Source organism: Nylanderia fulva, unplaced genomic scaffold, assembly GCF_048542155.1.
Source record: "Nylanderia fulva isolate GAGA-0341 unplaced genomic scaffold, ASM4854215v1 Scaffold14, whole genome shotgun sequence".
NCBI classification, from domain to species: Eukaryota; Metazoa; Arthropoda; class Insecta; order Hymenoptera; family Formicidae; genus Nylanderia; species Nylanderia fulva.
The window spans coordinates 4044507-4065501 of record NW_028189622.1 but is presented as its reverse complement, the minus strand read 5'-3'; the positions used below and the strand labels follow the sequence as shown (position 1 = coordinate 4065501).

Genomic DNA, 20995 nt, shown 5'->3' with positions numbered 1-20995 from the left:
CAAATGTATTATAATTTTATTCTCTTTTCAACATCGATATTCTATATTTGTTTTATGCGATATTTTATTAATGATTAAAAATGACATTAGTATTTTATATATTTCGATATCGCGTAATATTACAATCTTTGTTAATATAGTTAATATTATTTAAAACACGACGTATTTCTTCCGACAATACAATCAAGAATCGGTACAAGTCGCGAAATTCATGTCATATTTTGATGAAAAATCTCGATACGCTTATAAGTTGTTAATTACGATAATCAATTAAATTGACAATCTCTATTTGTAAAAGATTTGATGTCTCCTAGTGCTTGACATGATCGTAGTTATAGTTTGAGAGATAATATGACGACATACAGAGTGTCACGCGCCACACTACCGTCCTGTTTGAGTGTCGCGACGTGAATAACAAGGTCGGAGGTCACAGCACGAGCTACGTATACATTGTTAAAGCCGAATACCAGTGTGTCAGTCATTGCCCCACCACTCTCCACCACATTCCCCACTCTGCTACGGAATATTTAATGTATTATAAAATATTTTGTTCCTTCACGCAATGTTTTAATTGAAAATTCAAGTGACAGGAAATAGAAATTATAAACTTTCGTTAACATTTTTTATTGCGATTTTTACAAACGATAATTGTTTCTGTAATAATACTCGAATTCCAATATACGTATATATATATTTGCATTGCATTCTAAATTTTTCGCCGATACAAGTACTTAATTTTTCCCATATTTCAAGTTGAGAAAGCGTAATAACACGAATTTTCGAATCGATACTAATGAGATTATACATTAAAATTTATTAAGAGTTGGTTTGAAATTGAAGGAACAAAGTATTCTATTGCATTTATTTCGTAATATATTAAATATTTCGCAGCAAAGAGAGGGAGAAACATGAATGAGAGCTGGCACTGGTATGCGGGTTTGACAATGTTGTGTACATACTATATGCCACGTGTACTGCTATGGCCTTGTCATTTGCGTCACGAGACTCGAAGGAAATAATGCGAGACTTCGTATATAGTATTATCTCTCAAATATGATAATGACTAGGAAATATCAAACGCGATTTTTCTTTACAAGTAGAATTTAGAAATCATCAATGACTCGTTAAACGTAATGTATTTTCGAATTCTATACTTTATATATTATTTTAAATAACCTTTAACTCGATTTGCACATAATCAGAATAAAGTTGCCAATATTATTTTCAATCATTAACAAAGCATCGTGACTATAAAATAAATCAATTCTAAATTGTGACAACGCGTTTAATTACAATCGTGTTTAATCACGTATATTCATATTTATTAATCACATAATAAAAATTCGATGTTTATACATCGTTGATTTGTTTAAAATGCGTGTTTCACATATATTTGATCGAAATCTATCGTGCGAGAGAGCAATCAGCAAAGCGACGATATTTTCGGATGCTGTATTATTTGCCGATATTTATCCTAAATTCGTATATATTTATGTATTTATAATCACACTTATAATACAAGCTAATAATAATAATCTTAAAACAAGAGCATGTATTTGTTAACAGATGTAGCTGTGACGACTTGCTCATAAATTTAGTCTCGAAATTTTCAAGTAAATAGTCGTTTAATGCAATCATTATTTAAGCGTTCTCTCACTGCATCATAATAAAGTGCGCGTCGCATGCGATTAACATCGAAAATGCCGTACAAAGTGCTGCGCGATCGTTATATTATATTGATTAGTGCGCGATCATAATCAACCATGACTCCGCAAATGAGTGCCGTGTGAGTACCATCCAAAGGAACAGCAAAAAGATGAACAAGAGAGAAGAGACTCGCCCGAGGAGGCATCAGGCGATGGCGGAATAACATGAGGTAAGCACTTGATCATTTTTTTCTTTTTACTAAATTAATTACCCATTTATCATCTTAGCAGTATTCAGTCATTTTACATTGTATAATGTAATACATATAAAATATTCTAGATTAAATTTTGAAATATTTAAATTTAAAAAAATATTTACAATAATTTATATATAAAAAATATTTCGAAATAAAGTCTAGGATTTATAATTATTTAGGTTATTTAAATAAGAGTTAGAAATCTAAAAATATTTTTAAAAATCTAAAAAAATATTCGAAAAATATGTAACTTTATATTATTAAATATGAATTTAAAGAAAAAATTTTTTAAATTGATAATTATTTTTTAAAATATTAATTATCTTGGACACCACTTTATACAACTTATACATATATTTGTATTTTACGGAGATCAGCTCCGCAGTTGCGCATCGTACTGATGAATGTGTTGCATTACCTTTAATCTTGAGATAATAGATTTATATCTATATTCGTATGTGTAAATATTTACACACACGCGTATACATGCACACCTTAAATTATAATAAATTAGTTACAACAAAATTTAGAGAATAACCTTTAAAAAACGGCTAACATGTTAACATTTTTATTGAAAAACTAAATTAGTTTTCTAAAAAAGATAAAAAATATACAACTTAAATAAAAATTGACCGTGTCTATGTCTCTTCCGTATTTAAAAAATGCGTATACTATAAAAAACACTTGCTAAGAGATCTTTCATAATATAAAAAATAATATATCAACAATCAGAATCAGAAGTGTCAAAATTGTTCGCACATGCATATACACGATTAAAAATTTCTGGCAATGTCCCTGCATTTTATATTAAAGAATGCAAATAACTTTTTAAATACTCCACGATAGAGAAACGTGCCAAGAGTCAGGGCTGAAAAAAGCTTCGTTTAAGTTCGAAATATTCGCACGAGCTTAAATATATTCTTAAAAATTCATAACTATCTTTTTATGTTTTCATGTCTTGCATTTTCATGCAAAAAATTTATTAAAGAATTTTATTTTACATTTTTATCAAAAAAGGAAATCTCCTTAATACGACTTTCAAATTTGTACTCCAAGAACAAACTTTAATAGAGATATATGCCAAACCGATAATATAGTTAAGTTGGAAAGTGATCGTAAAAACATTGAGCTTAATGCAAATACATTTAGCTCCCTTAAGACTATTTCAATCTCTTTCCTCCAACTTTTCTTTTAACATTTATCGCGTTAAAGAATCAATTGTAAAAATGTAAAACAACACGTTACTTTGAAGAAAAAATGAGACATAAAAACAAAATCGATATTACATAGAAACGGAAATGCATACATTAGTATTCAACGGCAACAAACAAGTTCAGCATTTCAATGTGAACAAAAAGAAAACTTAGTGAACGATGAAGAGAACTGAGATGTTTTCAAAGGAGGTATCGATATCTTTACGAAACACAGATCGATGCTAGTATATACATATATATATACACTTTTCCGTTGGTGTGTTCTCTTCGAGAGAGAGAGAGAGAGAGAGAGAAATCTAAAAATACTCTCATTACGAGTTACTTTCTACGGCAACGAAGATTCCTGGCTCTTTAATTCGTTTACCGACCATTACAAGTAAGACGAGGCGCAGTGTGAAACTTTTCCATTTCATTACTTCGTTTTTCTTTTTCTTCGCCATTCGCCATCCCCTTTCCTTTTTCTCCATCGCTACTATCAACTTTATTACTTTGTCCTCTTTTGGCGGTATACCCATAGCGAAGTGTCTACCTTTCCAGTCCGTGTTCTGAAGTACTTTTTAACTTTGGGGTTAAATCTTTTTCTTATCAGATCGACGTCGCCTAGATATAGGCAAGATCTTTATTTCCTTATTATATAGCATTTCCGCGAATTGTATTTATTATTCTCATTGCAAATCAAAGTTGCAATATAGTTTTTTTAAACCTCGAGCGAGCATTAGATTTTGTATGAAGGGGTTGGAAAATATAAATTTTAAACTTCATTGTATATTATCACTCGTAAAAATATATAATTAATTTATAAAATTCTAATAAGTAAATATATAAACTTCTTCCATAATAAATAAAAAATAATATGTAAAATTATAAAGATAATTTTTCGTATTATTATGGTAAAGCTATGAGCCAAGAAAGAGAACTGTATTTATATACATATAATTAGAAATATAATACTGCAATGTCTAGCAATTCTATAATTTTATATGCAATATTAACTACGGGATAAAGTTAGAGAATAAATCAAGAGAATAATCCCATACAACCGAGCGTACAAGATACAGTACGTACACATTCTGGAGAAAAGCTGTTAACAACGAACATATCTCTAAGCGGTAATCTAAGCCAGTTTCTCCTATATGAAGCCAAAATGAAGGATTAACGCTTATATGCTCGTTGTTACATAGGTAGACGTCAGTCTGTGCACGCACTCGCACCTTGCTTTGTCGGTATATGTGAATGACGTTCCCCATAAAATATTCAAAGCGCAGCGCGATAATGGCGGTGCGTCCAAGCATATTAAACATTCAGTCACGTAGCTGGCCGGCGTGGTGTCGGCCGTATACAGGTGGTGAAACAACACTCGGCGGCAAAGTTTCACAACTGTACTGATATATATCGCGGTGTGAACTTTACAAAATTATACGCAAATCTAATTTCTCCATATATGTAATCTGAGATTCATCGCTTGGTCGATAGCAAAAGCAATATGCGCTGTGCGCTTGGAATCATAGACTTTACACAATATCTTTGTATGTTAAAAATACGGTTATTTCTTTACAATAAAACAATTTATTTTCTCTATAATTAGACTCTAAAATAAAGAATATAAATACTAATGATCTAATAATCTAATTTATTTAAAATTAAAAGCACACATTTTCTTATAATATTATAAATTTTTTGCTAAATTTAAATTCAATCTTTTATTCAAAGCAATTTTTTAGCGATTTTTTAAAATAATATTTGACATTAGCGCTATATTTAACGAATAGCGCTTGAAAGTTAAAATTGCGATTTAAAAAAATAATTGAAAACGAAGTGAGAAATAACTTGTATTTAATTATAAAATAAAATTTTAGAAAATTTAACAAAATATTTATTATTACTACTTATTCGCTATTTTGTCTCATAGATTTTCAAATAATTATAATCGAAAGAATAATTTTATATATGCATTAACCGAGAAAAGTTGCGGCCAAAATTTGAATAATAAAGAAGTTAGATATTCGTTCGAGTAGCGAGCACGGCCCGGTAATGAAACTCCTGTAACAAAATTTCATACACGCGATGCTCGGTTAGACCGGGCAATCGCTTGTAAAATTACCGACGCTTGTTAGCCGGGCAACAATCTTGTTAAACAAAGGGTAAATTTTTCAACGGATCCAATTAACCGCGAATGTATTATGCAAATAATTCTCTACGCGTCAACAAGAAAAAAAAATTTGCTCCCCCCCCTTTTGAATTTAAATAATTTAGTCAAAAAGAGATTAAATATTCCATTACGTTGTTACGTCTCCTCCATCGTTACGGCGTAGTCTCCGCCGTGGAGCAAGTTCACGCGATAATTCAACTCTCGCAACAAAGTTTCATCGTGCACGCTATTTCGCGCACGGCACAGGCTCTCCAAAATTGCGCTCTATTTGACTGCACTGTTACTCGCTTAAAATTTAAATACTAGACATGGATCTCGAAATAAAAAAAAAACAGAAGACAAAACAAAAACAAAACGAGATAGCAACCGGATAGAAGTATCGTGTAAGTAGTAGTATTCTTAACGAGCCAGATATACCGTAGTAATTAGACACGGACTCTATATTCTTTTTCTTTCTCTCTCTTTCTCTGAGTATGTTTTTCACCAAGGGTAATAACCATGAGCATAACCATTAGAATCTGTTACGTTCAACTTGGAGACTATTAGGCCAGAATTGAACGGAGATCTGCCTCGGGAAGAATTATAATTTTGTACACACATTAAAGATAATAAAAGTTTAAACTGGAGGAACGAATCGCATTCGTTTATTATTTGTGATATTAAATCGGCAGCAACGATATTGAAGTATCAAAATCTAGCTGTATCGAGAGGTGTAATAATAAATTTATTTTGAAAATGTAGCGCTGTTTAATAAGTATATTTTTTAATTTTTTATTTTGTGTTTGGAAACATGTAGCCTAAATACTCGGCTGTTCGTGGCACAATTCGATCTTGAAATGGCAATTTTCTGAAGAAATGTGCAGTTTTCAGGATAACGTACCGGAGCGCGTGTTATAACGACTGAAAAAGTAACCATATTCCGCAACCGATCTATAAATAGCGGGGTCAAATCGTTATCGTTACATTGTGTAACAGCGCGCGTTTCGCTCAGTTCGTGATCGCGAGTTACGCGGATGAGCTTTTTAACGCCTTCTCGATACGGCGGATCGTTAATCCATCGCGTAAGCGAAACGAATGTCCGACAGAGGAACGGATTTATGGACCGATTAATTCTCTTTCTCTCCCGTCCGGTTTCTAATTCAGGACTCGTGGATGACGCATAACCGATATACACCTTGGTGTCTCAATATACGAGACAGAAGACCGGTTATAAAGATACTAGCGTGGATTAACTAACGGAAGACAAATTGCACATAGGTTGTATAAAATCAAATCAATATCTTTTATCGGAGATCATTTATGATCAATGAAGATTAATATTAAAAATAAAAAGCTAATAAAAATATAAGACTGCGAAATTACAAATTCGTTTGTGAATCACATGTAACAAATATATCACATGTGTGTAATAATTATCTCTTAGCTAAACATACATTAATTGTTTAATATATACATTTTATAATCGCAATTTGTATATTGAAATTCAATAAGAACATGTATTTTTCTTAATATCTATAGACATTCTACTATTGATACTACCAAATTATATTAATGCCAAAAAAGCTTTTCATTATAAAAGGAAAAAATGATTAATAAAATATAATTTTGAAAAGCTCGAATAAACAAGAAATAATTTAATTTGAACATTTTTAATCCATATCAAAATAAATATTAATATATGCAGCATAAATAATATATTGTATATCCAAATACATAGCAGAGTACAGGAAAACAGTATCTAATATCAAAATCGAATATTTATAACACAAAAGTGTAAAATTAAACCAATTGGAGAATAATACGGTAACAGACGGTAGATAATTATGATGCTTTAATATGTGAATTGTTTTGTTGATCACATTGTGAAACGCGATTACATTCAATTCATCGATATAAAAGTATTAATATGTTCGAGATGAGCAAATAACTCGGTACCATCCCCTAAATTTCCATATCGCGTCAAACAGTTGCTGCTATACCCTAACAGTTGCTTGTCTTTCGATTTCCATTATCCGTTCTGCATATCTATAGTTTCTATTGACCCCTCTGGCAGACATCAATTCATATGTGCTCCATGTTCACGAAATACTAGATAACTAGAGAATTCGATAAACATTCGAGATATTCACAAGAGCGTATAATTTATAAAAAAAAAAAAAAAATAATTTCAACATTTTTCTGCATTAGTTTTATTTCTATAGAAATTCTATTCAGTTAAAAATCAATCAAAAAAAATTGTGACAAAAATATATATTATATTTTTTTATACTTCTAATTTTTTGAACATACGAGCGCTTGTGCACCCTTTTGTTAATTACTATCATTTTTTTCGTTAAAAAATTGTTCTCGATAATAATCGAAAGCAAATGATTTGTGATATCTTTTACACGTACGACATTTGTTGAGAGACCTAGCCATATATAAATTCTCGAAAGTTGTATCTTAAGTCGTCCGTTCTCGAACGAACAGGTATATTTCACGTTTCACATATATAAAAACTTGACAGAGCGTTCGAGAAATCTGTACATCATTCATCTGTACCGCAAAAGTACATAGTACGTCGGAGATCATCCCGTTCCGCCGGGACAGATACTATTTTTCAGAATGATTTCACAACCTATTAAACTTGTCGGCGAACGGCAGGGGGTACTCTGGCGCAATTTGTCGCGTGGCTCGGGCTGTCGATAATTCGAAAATATATGTTCATGTGCGAGCGGGTTCAGGGCGAATCGACCGCGAGTATAAAAAAAATACTCGTGCTAAAACGAGGTGACACTTCGAATAACTGCGATATACTTGGATGAGATTTTGCGAGATTTCGGTTCATCTCACGTTGGATTGCAGTTTATAATAGAATATGACCTAGATGGCTACTACAACATATCGAAAATTTGTTGTATAGCGTGTTTGTGTGTGTGTGGTATATACTACAATACTACATATTTATAAATAAACTTATACGCGCCGTCTGCTCCAAATTTGAAATAGAAAATTTACATATCAGAGGAAGAAAATAATGAGCCGTCTCGCGTATATAAAAGGATTAGTGTTGTATGCGTAAATTCATGACTCTCTGTCGAAGTTTGCTGGTTTTACTCAGTTGGGAAAACTTTTCGCGTAATTCCAGTCTTAAATTCATTATTTTAATTGGAACAATTTACGAAAATGGCAAACAGATGTTTTCAAGCACCTTACAATCGCAAAGAAGCCGATCAATTTCAATCAACATAAATAGAACTATTACCTTTAAATAATTTTCTGTATTTTCAAATACTTTTAATTTATTTTTCGGAGATATTAATATTTTGTAGTATTAATTTCGCACGTTTAAAGATACGATAATTTGTGATAAAAAATTGCCATATATTAATAAATTATTAGGAAGCAATAGTATACACAATTTTATATCCATTTAAATTTTCAACGCGCCATAAGATATTCCATATTAAAAAAAACAGTCATACAATCTTTAACGCATCTTATTGCGCGTCTCTATTTTAATTAAAAATTATTCTTATAATGTACAAAAAACTACCAAAATAATAATATCGAAAATTTAGCACATGTCTAATTTATATTCATTTTAATCGGCTAATTTTAATAACACTCGCGCGATTATCGTGGATATTAGTCTAACAAAGAGAGCAATGCCCTTCAACTCTCTTTCTCTCTCTTTGTTCCTCTTAAGAGAGTTTCCAACGTTGCCTTCGTTCGAAAGGAAAACTTGGGCTTGGAAACAGCAACAACAGCAACACCCCTAGATTAATCTAAGACTCTTGACGCTCCTGCTAAGGTTTCGCCTTCATGCACTAAAACTCCTACTATCAGCGGACGTAGCTTTTCACACACACGCGTGTGCGAGCAGCCCAAATTAGTATTTGTTGCACTGTTATTCAAATTACCGCGTGAAAGTTCCAAAGTTGACTTTTTTTCTTTTTCTTTAACTCGCCGACTTCCTTGAGACTTCACCCATTTAATGCAATTTCCGGAGACGTCGCAAACATGTTTCACGCTGTAGTAAATGCGAATTTTGTAGACACTACGCATCGGTGATTTATATTAATTACGAATGTTGATCGAGAAATAGTATATTTACAAATATCTTTTTTTTTTTATATATGACGTACTAAGTATTAAGATTGATTGTACTGTATTATTAAACTGGTGCTCTCTAGACCGGTAGTCCAATAACTGTCATGTGAAGACTATCTATTTTATATTTTTTCTCTCCCCCTCCCCTCTTTCTTTCCCCTTCTTTGTTAAACTAACATTTTATATGTATTAATTGTTTGGCTGTATCTTCAATTGTTTCTTATTACTTATATATAAAACAAATTTATTAAATTTCCGAGTGCCTATATTTCTTTCAATGTGATTAACTGATGTTCATTTCGCTAACCAAATATGATGTACCGTAAATATGAATATTGTTATACACATCGTTTTATAAATAACAATGCATTATATTACAAAGGAGAAAATAATTTATATTTAAATAAAATCACAATCAATACTCTATGTTTAAATTTAAAATCCGGCGCGAGGATTCCCTTTATCATAAAATGCGTCCGAATAATGACGTACGCAGTACATTTTCACAATATACGCTGGCGCAAAAAGCCCTTTTGTAGCATCGGTCAGCCGGCCAGAACCGGTATGCCAATATAGCGGGCACGATCAAAGAATCATACGCGATATTATTGGCACAAAGGCCGCCGTTACAAGCTACAAATTACCCGAGCATCGCGCCAGCGCGCCAACGACCGAAGTAATAGTAGCCCGGCATTCGACAGTAAGCCGGCTTAGTGGACCCTCTGCCACGATACAGGCGCCTACCTTCAGCGTTATGCTAACTGACACTATGAACTACTTTGCATTAATCGTCCCAGAGAAGTTGCCGCGAATACGAGGCATTAAGCTCGGCTTTTCCTGTGATGCCATGCCGTTCAGTCAAGCACAAATGCCTTATTTGAGGTAAAAAAACCGTCCCTCATCCGATTCAATAAGATAAATTGAGAATTTACGAACGATTCCCCGCATTCAAAAGAGATTTTACAAGAGAGATAAAAATTCTAATTGAGGTAATCATGTGATTAGATGCTGATTTATTTATCACACATACATAGAGAGAATTTTCTCTTAGAATTTACCCTGAAAATCATGGCAATCGTGGGACAATATAGTATCGGAAGAATATTATAAAGAGTTTCTCCGATTAATATTTACCACAATAAAAAAATATTAATGTCTATCACAATAGTATCTATATAAAAATATTATAAATGATCGATTAATTTTATTATGTACATAGTAAATTTTACTACGTACATATTAATATTTGTATTGTGATAAATATTTAATCAGAGAAACTCTTATATAAAATTCTTCCAATACCATGTTGTTCCACGATTACTATGATTTTCAGGATAAATTCTAAGAGAAAATTCTCTCTGTGTAGTTGTTGCGCAATGTATATAGTTAGAAACGGAATCTAAAGAAATTTTCTCTTAATATTTTTCTCGTAATATTCATACAAATATTCCCCAAAGATAATATTACAAAATATCTATTCCAGATTTGATAATATATTCAAAATTTCTCGCATACATTCTATGACAATGTGATGAATCTCTTACATAAATAAATTCTTTAATTGCATATACATGATAATTAATAAAGTGGATATTTCAATTTTAAAAATTAATTTCGTTGACAAATGTTTTCGCGTATAATTTCCCCGTGTTATTGCGACGAGTAAATCTTTGAATATCGCCGGCGCGGCTGGACAGATTCCATGAGGGAATCAATGGCGAGATCTATGGAAATTCCTGTTCTTGGCACGATTCCACGGGAGGAGGAGGAATGGAAGAACAATGCGCCTGGTCTGGAAACATCTTTTATACAATTATAGTTTTTACGCGACGCGATCCGGGCCGGAAATATGGACGGTGAGGAAGGATGAAGGTGGAGACAGGCTCGTGGCAGAGGTGACACGAGGAAGCGAAAAAAGGAACGAGGAAGACGAGACGGAGAGGGTGAACGGAAGAAGGCTAGATAATAGCCAGGATAGAATTGTTCGAGGAACAAAAAAACCGATCCATCCCGGAGTGTTATCGGATGACTCGCGAGCCGAGTGCCGCTCCGCATTCTCCTCCTGAAAATGCCTCTAGGAGAAAATTGCTTTATTTGCGCGGCGTACACATGGCAGTACCAACTGGCGCACCTTCGACATCCGTGATAAGTGCGCCGCACACTATTAACGTTGAAAATTATTTTTACGAACAAGAGTGGAAGAGCTTATTTTCTTCGAGTCTTTAGAGAGCTTTGCGACAAAATCGAGAAAAATAATAAATGTATGTGTATAACTTGAAGACAACTATTTTTATCATTCACTGGAGCAACTATTGAGTTCAGCATATTATATTAAATCAATCAACAACGATATTCTTTCTCTCTTTCTTTAAAAGTTATGCAAGGTCAGCCATATCTAATTAAGCACATTTCTTTTTATATGTGAACTTAATTTTCACTGATTTTTTATTTTTATTTTAAGATTTATGTTCAACTGTCACGTCTTATCGAGAGAGACACGGCATATCGAGTTCTCTCTAATTAGATATAACTATTGTATCGCACATTTCATCACATAAGTTTTACGATCTATATACAATATGTAATATATATAGAACTCTGTAGGAATAACTCTTTAAAAAGTTGAAAGTGAATGATCATTTTCATTAATTTCGGAACTCTCGTTGTCACTTTTGCTAAAAAGAACGAGCATAATTCGTCCTGAATATGTTTCTAGATGAAATGCAAGCGACAGATAGGAAACTGTAACCGTGTCTAATTTCAGCACGATAATAATTGTAGAGTTGACGCTGTAATGCTTTCAAATCAGAGACAAATGCTTTTTCGTCTTCCTTTCTCGAGAGATGAGTGTCCTCCGCAAAAGACGGCAACGATGCAACTGGATAAGTGCAAGCGGAAAGGAAAATAGGGGAATAGAATGGATGCAATGCTGCAATTAAACGTTGTATTCCCGTTCACCTCGTTATAATTATGAATACCTGACCTAAATCTGACATGTAACAGCTTTCACTTTCCCTTTCGAATCTTTCGCAATTATTCACCTACAATTTATCAGGAAGAGACGAATGTTAACGATGACCAAGTGCGATGTCGTTTGAAAAATCGTAAAAATATCGATCCTCGAATATATATTAAAGCCATCATTAAATCTTAAAATTGTAATTCAAAATTTTAGATAATAATAATAGGGCAATTAAGATCAAGTTTACTTTGTGACTGTAGTTGTCAAATTCTCAATATGAAAATTGTTAAAGAAAAACATTTGTAAAAATTATTTTAATCACATCTCCAAATATCAGAGTTGAAAAGATATCATAAATATTTTTAAAAATTAAGTAATTTTCTGCATCGTCTGTGTGAATAAGATTGCTGCTTGATGGTCCGCAAACGAGACCGCAATTGATGAAGCGAACAGTCTAGTTTGGGAAATAGTTGAGAAATGTTGGAAATACTTCGCGCGCAAAATCCTTCCGTGGCGATATTGCATTTCAACGTGGAAAGCAGAAAGGCGAAATTAGACGCCTTAATGCTCCCGTGCATTAAGAGGTTTCCCACCCAACCTTGCTGACATTTCCAGCATCCGCAATCGACAATAACCGTCGTGATTTTTTTTAACTCTGGGAAACTTAAAAATAAATCTCTTCTCTTTCTTTTTTTCGAGGTATCTTGCATAATATAACATTTTTCCTTGCCGCAATTCCATATCCATAACATAACTGCTGTGCAAACAAATAATTCTCATTTTATGTATTACTCTTGCATGTAATCCTCAATGAAACAGTAATGAAAATTATTTTGTATTACAAAGTATAACAGGAGAAAAAAATGCTCTTAAATAGCATAATTAATCTTCTTGGTAATAAATGAGAATTAAACGCGCGAGAATTTTTTTATACTATATTTTTAAGCTATTATTAGAAAGCCTCTGTGAATGTAAGACAATATAAATATTTTTAGATAATATTTCTCTTAAAATGTATTAATATTTTGAAAAATGGCACTTTTTTGCGCCAGGTACAACGCTATATACAACTAGTCCTCTGTATGTTAAATTGTTGCTTAAACAGAGCGAAAAGCGCCGTTTCGTCGGATAAAAGGCGCGAAATTTGCACGCGAATAAGTAAAGAAGCGAAGAGAATGCCGCGGTAGAAACACAGCTGGGAGGAAGATGAATGACCGCATGGCGGGCATGTAACACGTCTGTAACCTGCAATGCCGCCGGACGTTTTTATAGCGTTAGCCCGGTTACGTATCGTCGGGAAAGACGCGAGCTGGAAGCGGGTAGAACCGTATAACACAAAACTGCAGTCTGCGAACTTGCAGTCTACTGCAACCGGAGCTTACTTTTTCTCTCTTTCTCTCTCGGTCTCTCGCTCTCTTTTTCTCTCTCACCCTGTCTCTCTCTCTCTCTCTCATTCTTTCTCTTTCCCACTCTCGCTCTCTCTTTATTAAATAGATATATACACGTCAATGTAAACTCTCGTAAAAGTGAAATACCGGCATAACTTTCGCCATTTCCACGACTTTGCGATTGCGTAGATAATAAAGCAAAAATTGCTACGAGAAGATTCGGCGCCCTTTCATTATTATAAGATCGTGCTCTGCTTATTTCAAAGTAAACGCAATGCGAGACTTTGTGCACGCAAAGAAAAATAAGGTAAATATATTTTTTTTATTTTTTATTATCCTTTATATATCGCTATTAAATAGTTGAATTATCGAATTAATTTTTTTATAGATTCTCGTGACTTTATACAATAATTTGACAAGATTTTGACAAAAGAATACGTATCATAATTATTGGAGTAAAGGTATATACGAAATAAATGGAGCACGTAAATTTGTACGATTGTTTCAAAACGAATAAACGCGCGCGTGAATACTCTGCAATATAATTTACACAGTTGCAGATAAGAATCGAAAGCTTGTCGACAGAGTTTATGTCCCGTTTCTCGTTCGCACTTTTATCGCACTTCCAGAAGTAGGCCAAAAAGTGGTAGCGTTTTCTGCCAACGTTTCTAGAATACGATACGCGTCACGCGGATACACGAATATTCGCGTCTTGAAATTTAATATTTCCCTTTTTGGAAGCACGGAAATGCCATTAAACGGTCCGCGAGAAGCCACCAAGTCGTGTTCACCGAATCGAAAGTTTACACAGGCCTGCCGGCTTCGACGCACATATGTACGCGCGCGCGCACATCTCGAATGCGAGATGAAAGTCAGTTTCCATCTTGCGAAGTCGGGAGTAAGAAGATATATATCGCGTGCAATATATCCGTATATATCTGAAATTTGTATATAGCGACTTACATCAAATATGTTAGGGGAGATTGATATACATATACATATATTGATATACCTATTTGCATGCGAGTGCACACAGAAGCGTATCGTAAAATCTTAAAATTATCGAATCGCAATGCAGAATATAATGTAACGTAGAAATGTTGAAGTCTATTTGTGGCACCGCAAAAAAAAAGTCGAATAACAAACGTAATTTTTAACAGTTACTAAAAGTGTAGTTATTTCATAATAATGATGTTGAAAAATTATAGAAATGCATTGTGACAGTTTTTCTTGCGAAGCTGAAATTTTTACTTGCATTTTCTTCAAAGTACTAAATACATTAATTAATCGTGACTTTAGAAAATTAAGATAAACTTCTACAATGACGTTACAACAAAAACGTCGAGCGGATACTGGAGCGAGTTGCAACAATTGCATGAAACAAAACACATGCTGACATGCCTGTTTTCTACTAGTCTCAGTAGTCTCTAGATGAATATTATACGCGACGAAATAATTAAAGTTTACAAGAACAAAATGTATGTGTGTGTAATTATTTTTATAAATAAATCTTCCTTAATTTTAATAACTATTCTTAAAACAAATATGTATAAATAAACATGCATTAATATATATATTTCTTTCTAACGATCGATTCGTTACAATGTAACGATGATCAAGCTCAATTTAGAAACATGTGCAAAGTAAATTTCCCTTATCGACGGATGTACGAGAATGGTTTATTTTGTACTGCATGTACAGCATGGCACATTCCTATGCTATTCTCGATCTGCAGTCTCGTTCCGTTGCGCTAAAAAGTCGTTCGCTCGTTAACGGCAGTCACAGTCTGCAATCGTGAAAAGAACGATTGTAGTACGTGGCCGACGCAAAAGAAATTTTAGCGTACCAGAAGCTTCCTCATCTGCCACCATTCTCTAATCCCTGCCATGTCTGTGATTTGACTCGAATGTGTACAATCAAAGAACGAAATAGAAGTTAAATGGAATAAATGATATTTCAGATTGAACAACAAAAAGACATTTTTATAAAAAATCTAGAATGTTTTTGCACAGAGCAGCTATTTATTAAATTTAATTCTTTCAGTGTTTTGGGATTATTATTTAATGATAAATTTAATCTCTTTTATCTATCTTAAAGATAAACTTATATATATATATATATATATATATCTTATATATATATATATATATATATATATATATATATATATAAGAAACAACTTAAGAGACATTAAATTAATAAATGTTTCAAAAAATGTTAAATTTGAAAAATATTTTTTTAGAAAATTTTAGAATATTTAATTTTGAAGCATATTTAATATTTGAATGCACTCCTCAATTATGCAAAAATTTCCATTACATAAATTATACTCGCTCAATGATATATGAATGGCATACATAAAAATAATCGCGCAAGAGGACAAATAATGCTCCAGTGTATAAAAGACCTTTCAATAAAGTTTGACAATAGCATTTTACCGTCATATATGTAAATGAAATGATATACAAGTATGCAAGGATGATATGATAAAAGTAGGCGTATAACGTATCAACAGTATTCTATTTTTTTACCACACGACAAAACACTCTGACGACATATGACAGCGTTCATCCGCTTTCACAGTTTTCAAAGCGACTTTTATATTTCTCCATGCTTACAGCAGCAAACAGTTTGCGTTCTCTATGTGTAAATCAAATATATGGTACTGAAGTTGCATCGGATAAACGACAGCCACATATTTAAAAAAAAACACGTAAACGGAGATGCTTTTTGATTATCTCTGATGACAAAACTGTGAGGTCAATTTTTAAAAATATAATAAAAATTTTGCATTTCTAGATTTCCAAGAATATAACTTAAATATTTTATATATAGAAATTAAATAAAAAATATATTTATCACATAGATTTACAAAACTGGAGTAAGAGTCTCACTTTTCTGTTATCAAAAATAAAATTGAACTATTTTATATTTCTTAAATTTATATTTTATAGCCTGTCTATTTTCATTACTTCTGACAAAATTCTTGGAAATATCTCTAAATAGATAATACGAATTTTTCTACCAAAAAAAAATACATATAAAAAAATACATAGCAGCACTGGCTTTTCAAATATTCAATACATACATATAAATCAATAATTTATATAATGTCTGTCTTTTGAAGGAAAAAGAAAACTCTAACTTCAAAGCAATATCGTATCATCAATTGTGTAATATGTCACTGCAATTTTTAGACTTCTCGCTTTTATTACCTACTTGTGCATATTTAAAAATCAAAAAGATATACATATAACTTTGAAGCTCTATATATGTACACTTATTTCATTACATTGACTTTTCAAATATTTCATACATTCATATAAATAAATAATTTATATAATGTCTGTCTCTTGAGGGAAAAGGAACCCTCCCTTCTTCAAAGCAATATCGTATTGATTGTGTAATATGGGACTGCATTTTTGGAATTTCTCGCTTTTATTACCTACTTGTACATATCTAAAAATCAAAAAGATATATAATAACTTTGAAGCTCTATATATGTACACTTATTTCAGATTTATCATTATTATGTAAACTGAAGGGAAATGATAGAGCATTATTGAAAAAAGAATCGAGCACAATTGTATATACATATATACTTGCATAAGGTGGCTACGGAGGTTAAATGGCAGATACGTGCGAAATTATAACGATACTAATGTATATTTAATGTCTAAACTTTGAATGCGGCTCACGGTCCGCCACAAGATAACATTTTAAATATGTTTTTGCATTTATGCGGCTGAGAGACTGCGCGTGCGATACGATCCTCGCGTCGGCGCGTCACGAGAAGAGAGAGCGAGCGCATTGAACACGGCCAGGGAAAAAGGGAAGTTTTTAACACAACGATTGCGAGCTCGACTGTGCTCCTCTACCCTTTCCAAGGCGCAGTAGCTAAGGTACTTTTTCCAAGGAATTTCCCTTTTGCTTTTTCTCTATTTCTCTTTCTTCAGTAGAAAAGCTGCATCAAGAATCTACGGTCTTATACTGCCGACCGGGGAGAATACCAGAAGTTTTTCCATTCGCCATAACGACAAAAGAAACGAAGTGGCGCGAGGAACACCCTTATTTCAGTCTGTCATGACAGGCAAATTTTGACAGACGTGAGAATTTGTCATTTTTGAATATTTATTATGAATATTATGATTCATTTGATTTCACTCAATTAAAATGTGATCTTTAATAATAAAAGTGTAGGCTAAAATGCATTGTAAAAAATACCTATTATGGGTATAAAGATTGATAAATTTAAATATATGATCATCAAAAGGTTAAGAGTAAAAGTATATATATTAATAAGACAATATGTGTATATATATACAAGATATATATATACACATAAGATATTGGATTATCTTCTAAAAATATATACACATAAGTTATATGGCTTACTGTTGAAAATGTTCGTAGAAAATGTCACGGGCCAAAAGTACTCGTGGATATATTTAAATCTATTCTCAAATCGAGGCCACTTTATCTTAGCAGTTATACTTTCAATTTATCACTTACGATCGTTGCAAGTTGTAAAGTACATTTTTTATTGCTAAGTTGAAAGTTTTTCAAATTCTTACACTTTGCAGTTCGCTTTATTCGAGCAAGAATTGCATGGCCAGATCAATATAAATGTCAAATCTTTTAGCATAAAGAATAATCCATCTGCATAAATTTCTGCATTATATCACATTTAAAAATAATTGCAAACGTCAGTTGTAAATTTTGAACTAGATACATTTTTTAAATCTAAATTATTTTATAGTTAACAAATGATTACATTTTATCATCGCTAGCCTTATATAGGTAATATAATTTTTTAAATACGTAAAAAGTGAAAATATCGATTTTTTGCAAACTCCGAAAATTATATTGATTCTTCGGTTGACGCCCAATTTTTTTTTTAACACATATTTTGATTCTCACATACAAGCTTGTTTTTATTTGATAATATAAATTAATTCAAATTTATATTCTCTTTGAAAAACAAATTAAAATTATTTAGCAAAATTACTCTCGCAATAATGCAGAAAGCTTTTAAGCCCACGCTACATAAAATAAGCATATTAGGATTAAGGATTAAAATTTGCGATAGTTTCTCCCCTAAATAAGTGGTATTTCGCGATGAATTCTATCCTGTAGCGCACGATCACGCCATTCTGTATAGTCTCATTGCTCCATTCAGGTTCGCCCGCTAAACTGACATTATTGCGCGTAACGCGGGTGCTCAGCGTATTCGAATTTATTCGGTGTGCAAGCCGTCGACAGGTTCGTTCGTATGCATAGCCCGGCATGTTGATTGGCTGGCACGCAAAGTCGTGCTCTCACGCCGCCAAAGTCCGCCGTCCGTGACTGCTCTGTGTCCCGCGCCGCATCAGGCGGATATTGCGTACACACACGCGTTGTATTAATATGTATTTAAATTAGTGCCTCAAAGCGATACGAAATTACGGTGCTCGCTGCCATCATAGATGGCTGCTGACAAATTGCACGCGCATTGCTTAGGCCGATCCGGAATAGCGCAACGTTCCCGCAATATCAAAATACTAAGAGCTTTCACACCTCTGATCTGTATCAGCGTGTTTCAAATTTAATTACGATAACTTTAACCTGATTTCTATTTGTCTGTTTTCAACGAACACGCATAAGAGCAAAAAAATCAAAGAATAAATATATATATATATATATATATATATATATATATATATATATGCATCGTCAAACAAATGCAATAAATAATAAAATATCCTATACTATAATAATTTTATCGGAGCAAAAATAATTTATAATAAGAAAATAATAATCCGCAAAAAGCTTCGAGAATACAAGTAATATATAATTGCCAAATACAAATGTACATCGCGTATATATTCATTTATATACCTACTCGTATATGAGAATTCATAGAAAGAGAGAGTGAGAGAATATAAATGTAAAATTGAATCGGAAAAAACTATTCTAATATCAATTCTTTATAAATCAATAATACAGCAACAAAATATAATGACTTCGATTTTTCGCAATTAGAAAAATCACTAGCTACATGTGAAAATAAGAGAAAAAATGATAGAACACAGTGTTTAAAGTTTCAAATCGAATATTAAGACTCTTAAGAAAATTAAAAGCTTAAGTGCTTAATCATTGAAGGATTCTATATTAATTTTATTTAAAAATATTTAAGTATGTTTTATGAAGAGTTCTATATTGGGTTAAAATAATTTAATAGTTCTCACTTGTGATTTAGACTACGGACATTCAAAATTTATAAGTTTGGGTCGGAAAAAATCATCATCGGTCTTATAACGAAAAATATCAACATTTTAACAACAACTGAGATAGAAATTGGAAAGTAGCGTTCCAGAGCATCCGAGACAACGACGAACGCACGCTATCGCTGCTCTTGACACATTGAACACAAACGCCCGCCTGAGGCGAAAATCTCAAAGTGATGTAACGAGTTATGTAACTTTATATAAAGGTAGCTGGATCGTAATCGACAATGAAATCGTGTTGTGGCAATATAAGTAAAAATATTTTTTTCTATTATATATTAGGACGCAGAAAAGCATGAAAAATCTCAATAATGTTGCAGTTGGACGTATCGAGAAGGGAAATGACAGAATTGTTACTGTGTGCAAAACGTCACGTCGCATTCGTGAGATTGATATAATACCGCCAAGCAATACGTCATACAGCTGCAGAACAGCAGAAACCTCTTAATCGCGAAAAAAATTGGAAATTAATAATTACGAAAAGCCGAGTATGCACATATACTGATTATGAGTGAATGCATCATTCGCAAGTATTTTTGATTGATAGCTATATTTGATTGATAGGGATATGGTTACCTTTTTAAATCAGAGTTTTAAGAATTTACATTTATTTTTTTGCCGTCGTCCGCGTTTTATAACTTATTCTTTGTTCCCACGTATATGTATATGCAATATGAAGACATAAAAAAAAATACCTAACGCAAGCACAATGTAACGTTGCGCGAAAGCAAAGAACTAGCGCCAACGTTCCTGAAATTTATTGCAAGGACGTTGTATTCTTAATTACAATATTACAAAGTTATATCAGTAGACGCGTAAATCCAATTTAACATGGATATTCCTCGCCAGTTCTCGGAAGGCTCGGAATTCAAAGTATTTCGCTATTCCGTGTTTCAATTTCTGTCTCTCTCTCCCTCTCTCTCTCTCTCTATCTATCTATCTCTCGACATGGTCTTTTATTTCACATCTTTAGTAGTTCTATCTCATTCCCTTATTTTTAGCCCCAATCTCTCTTTCACCC

The 20995-nt window shown here is 32.7% G+C and overlaps 1 protein-coding gene and 1 long non-coding RNA gene across 6 annotated transcripts in view; one reads left to right on the top strand and one right to left on the bottom strand.

The window, feature by feature from the left end:
- Window positions 1–20995, bottom strand: part of LOC114929304 (lachesin) — a 234769-nt gene that overhangs the window by 202459 nt on the left and 11315 nt on the right. The window lies entirely within an intron of this gene.
- Window positions 1742–17902, top strand: LOC114929306 (uncharacterized). Its single transcript, XR_003819231.2, has 3 exons — window positions 1742–1876; window positions 17227–17610; window positions 17668–17902. It is a non-coding gene; the product is annotated as an uncharacterized LOC114929306 (long non-coding RNA).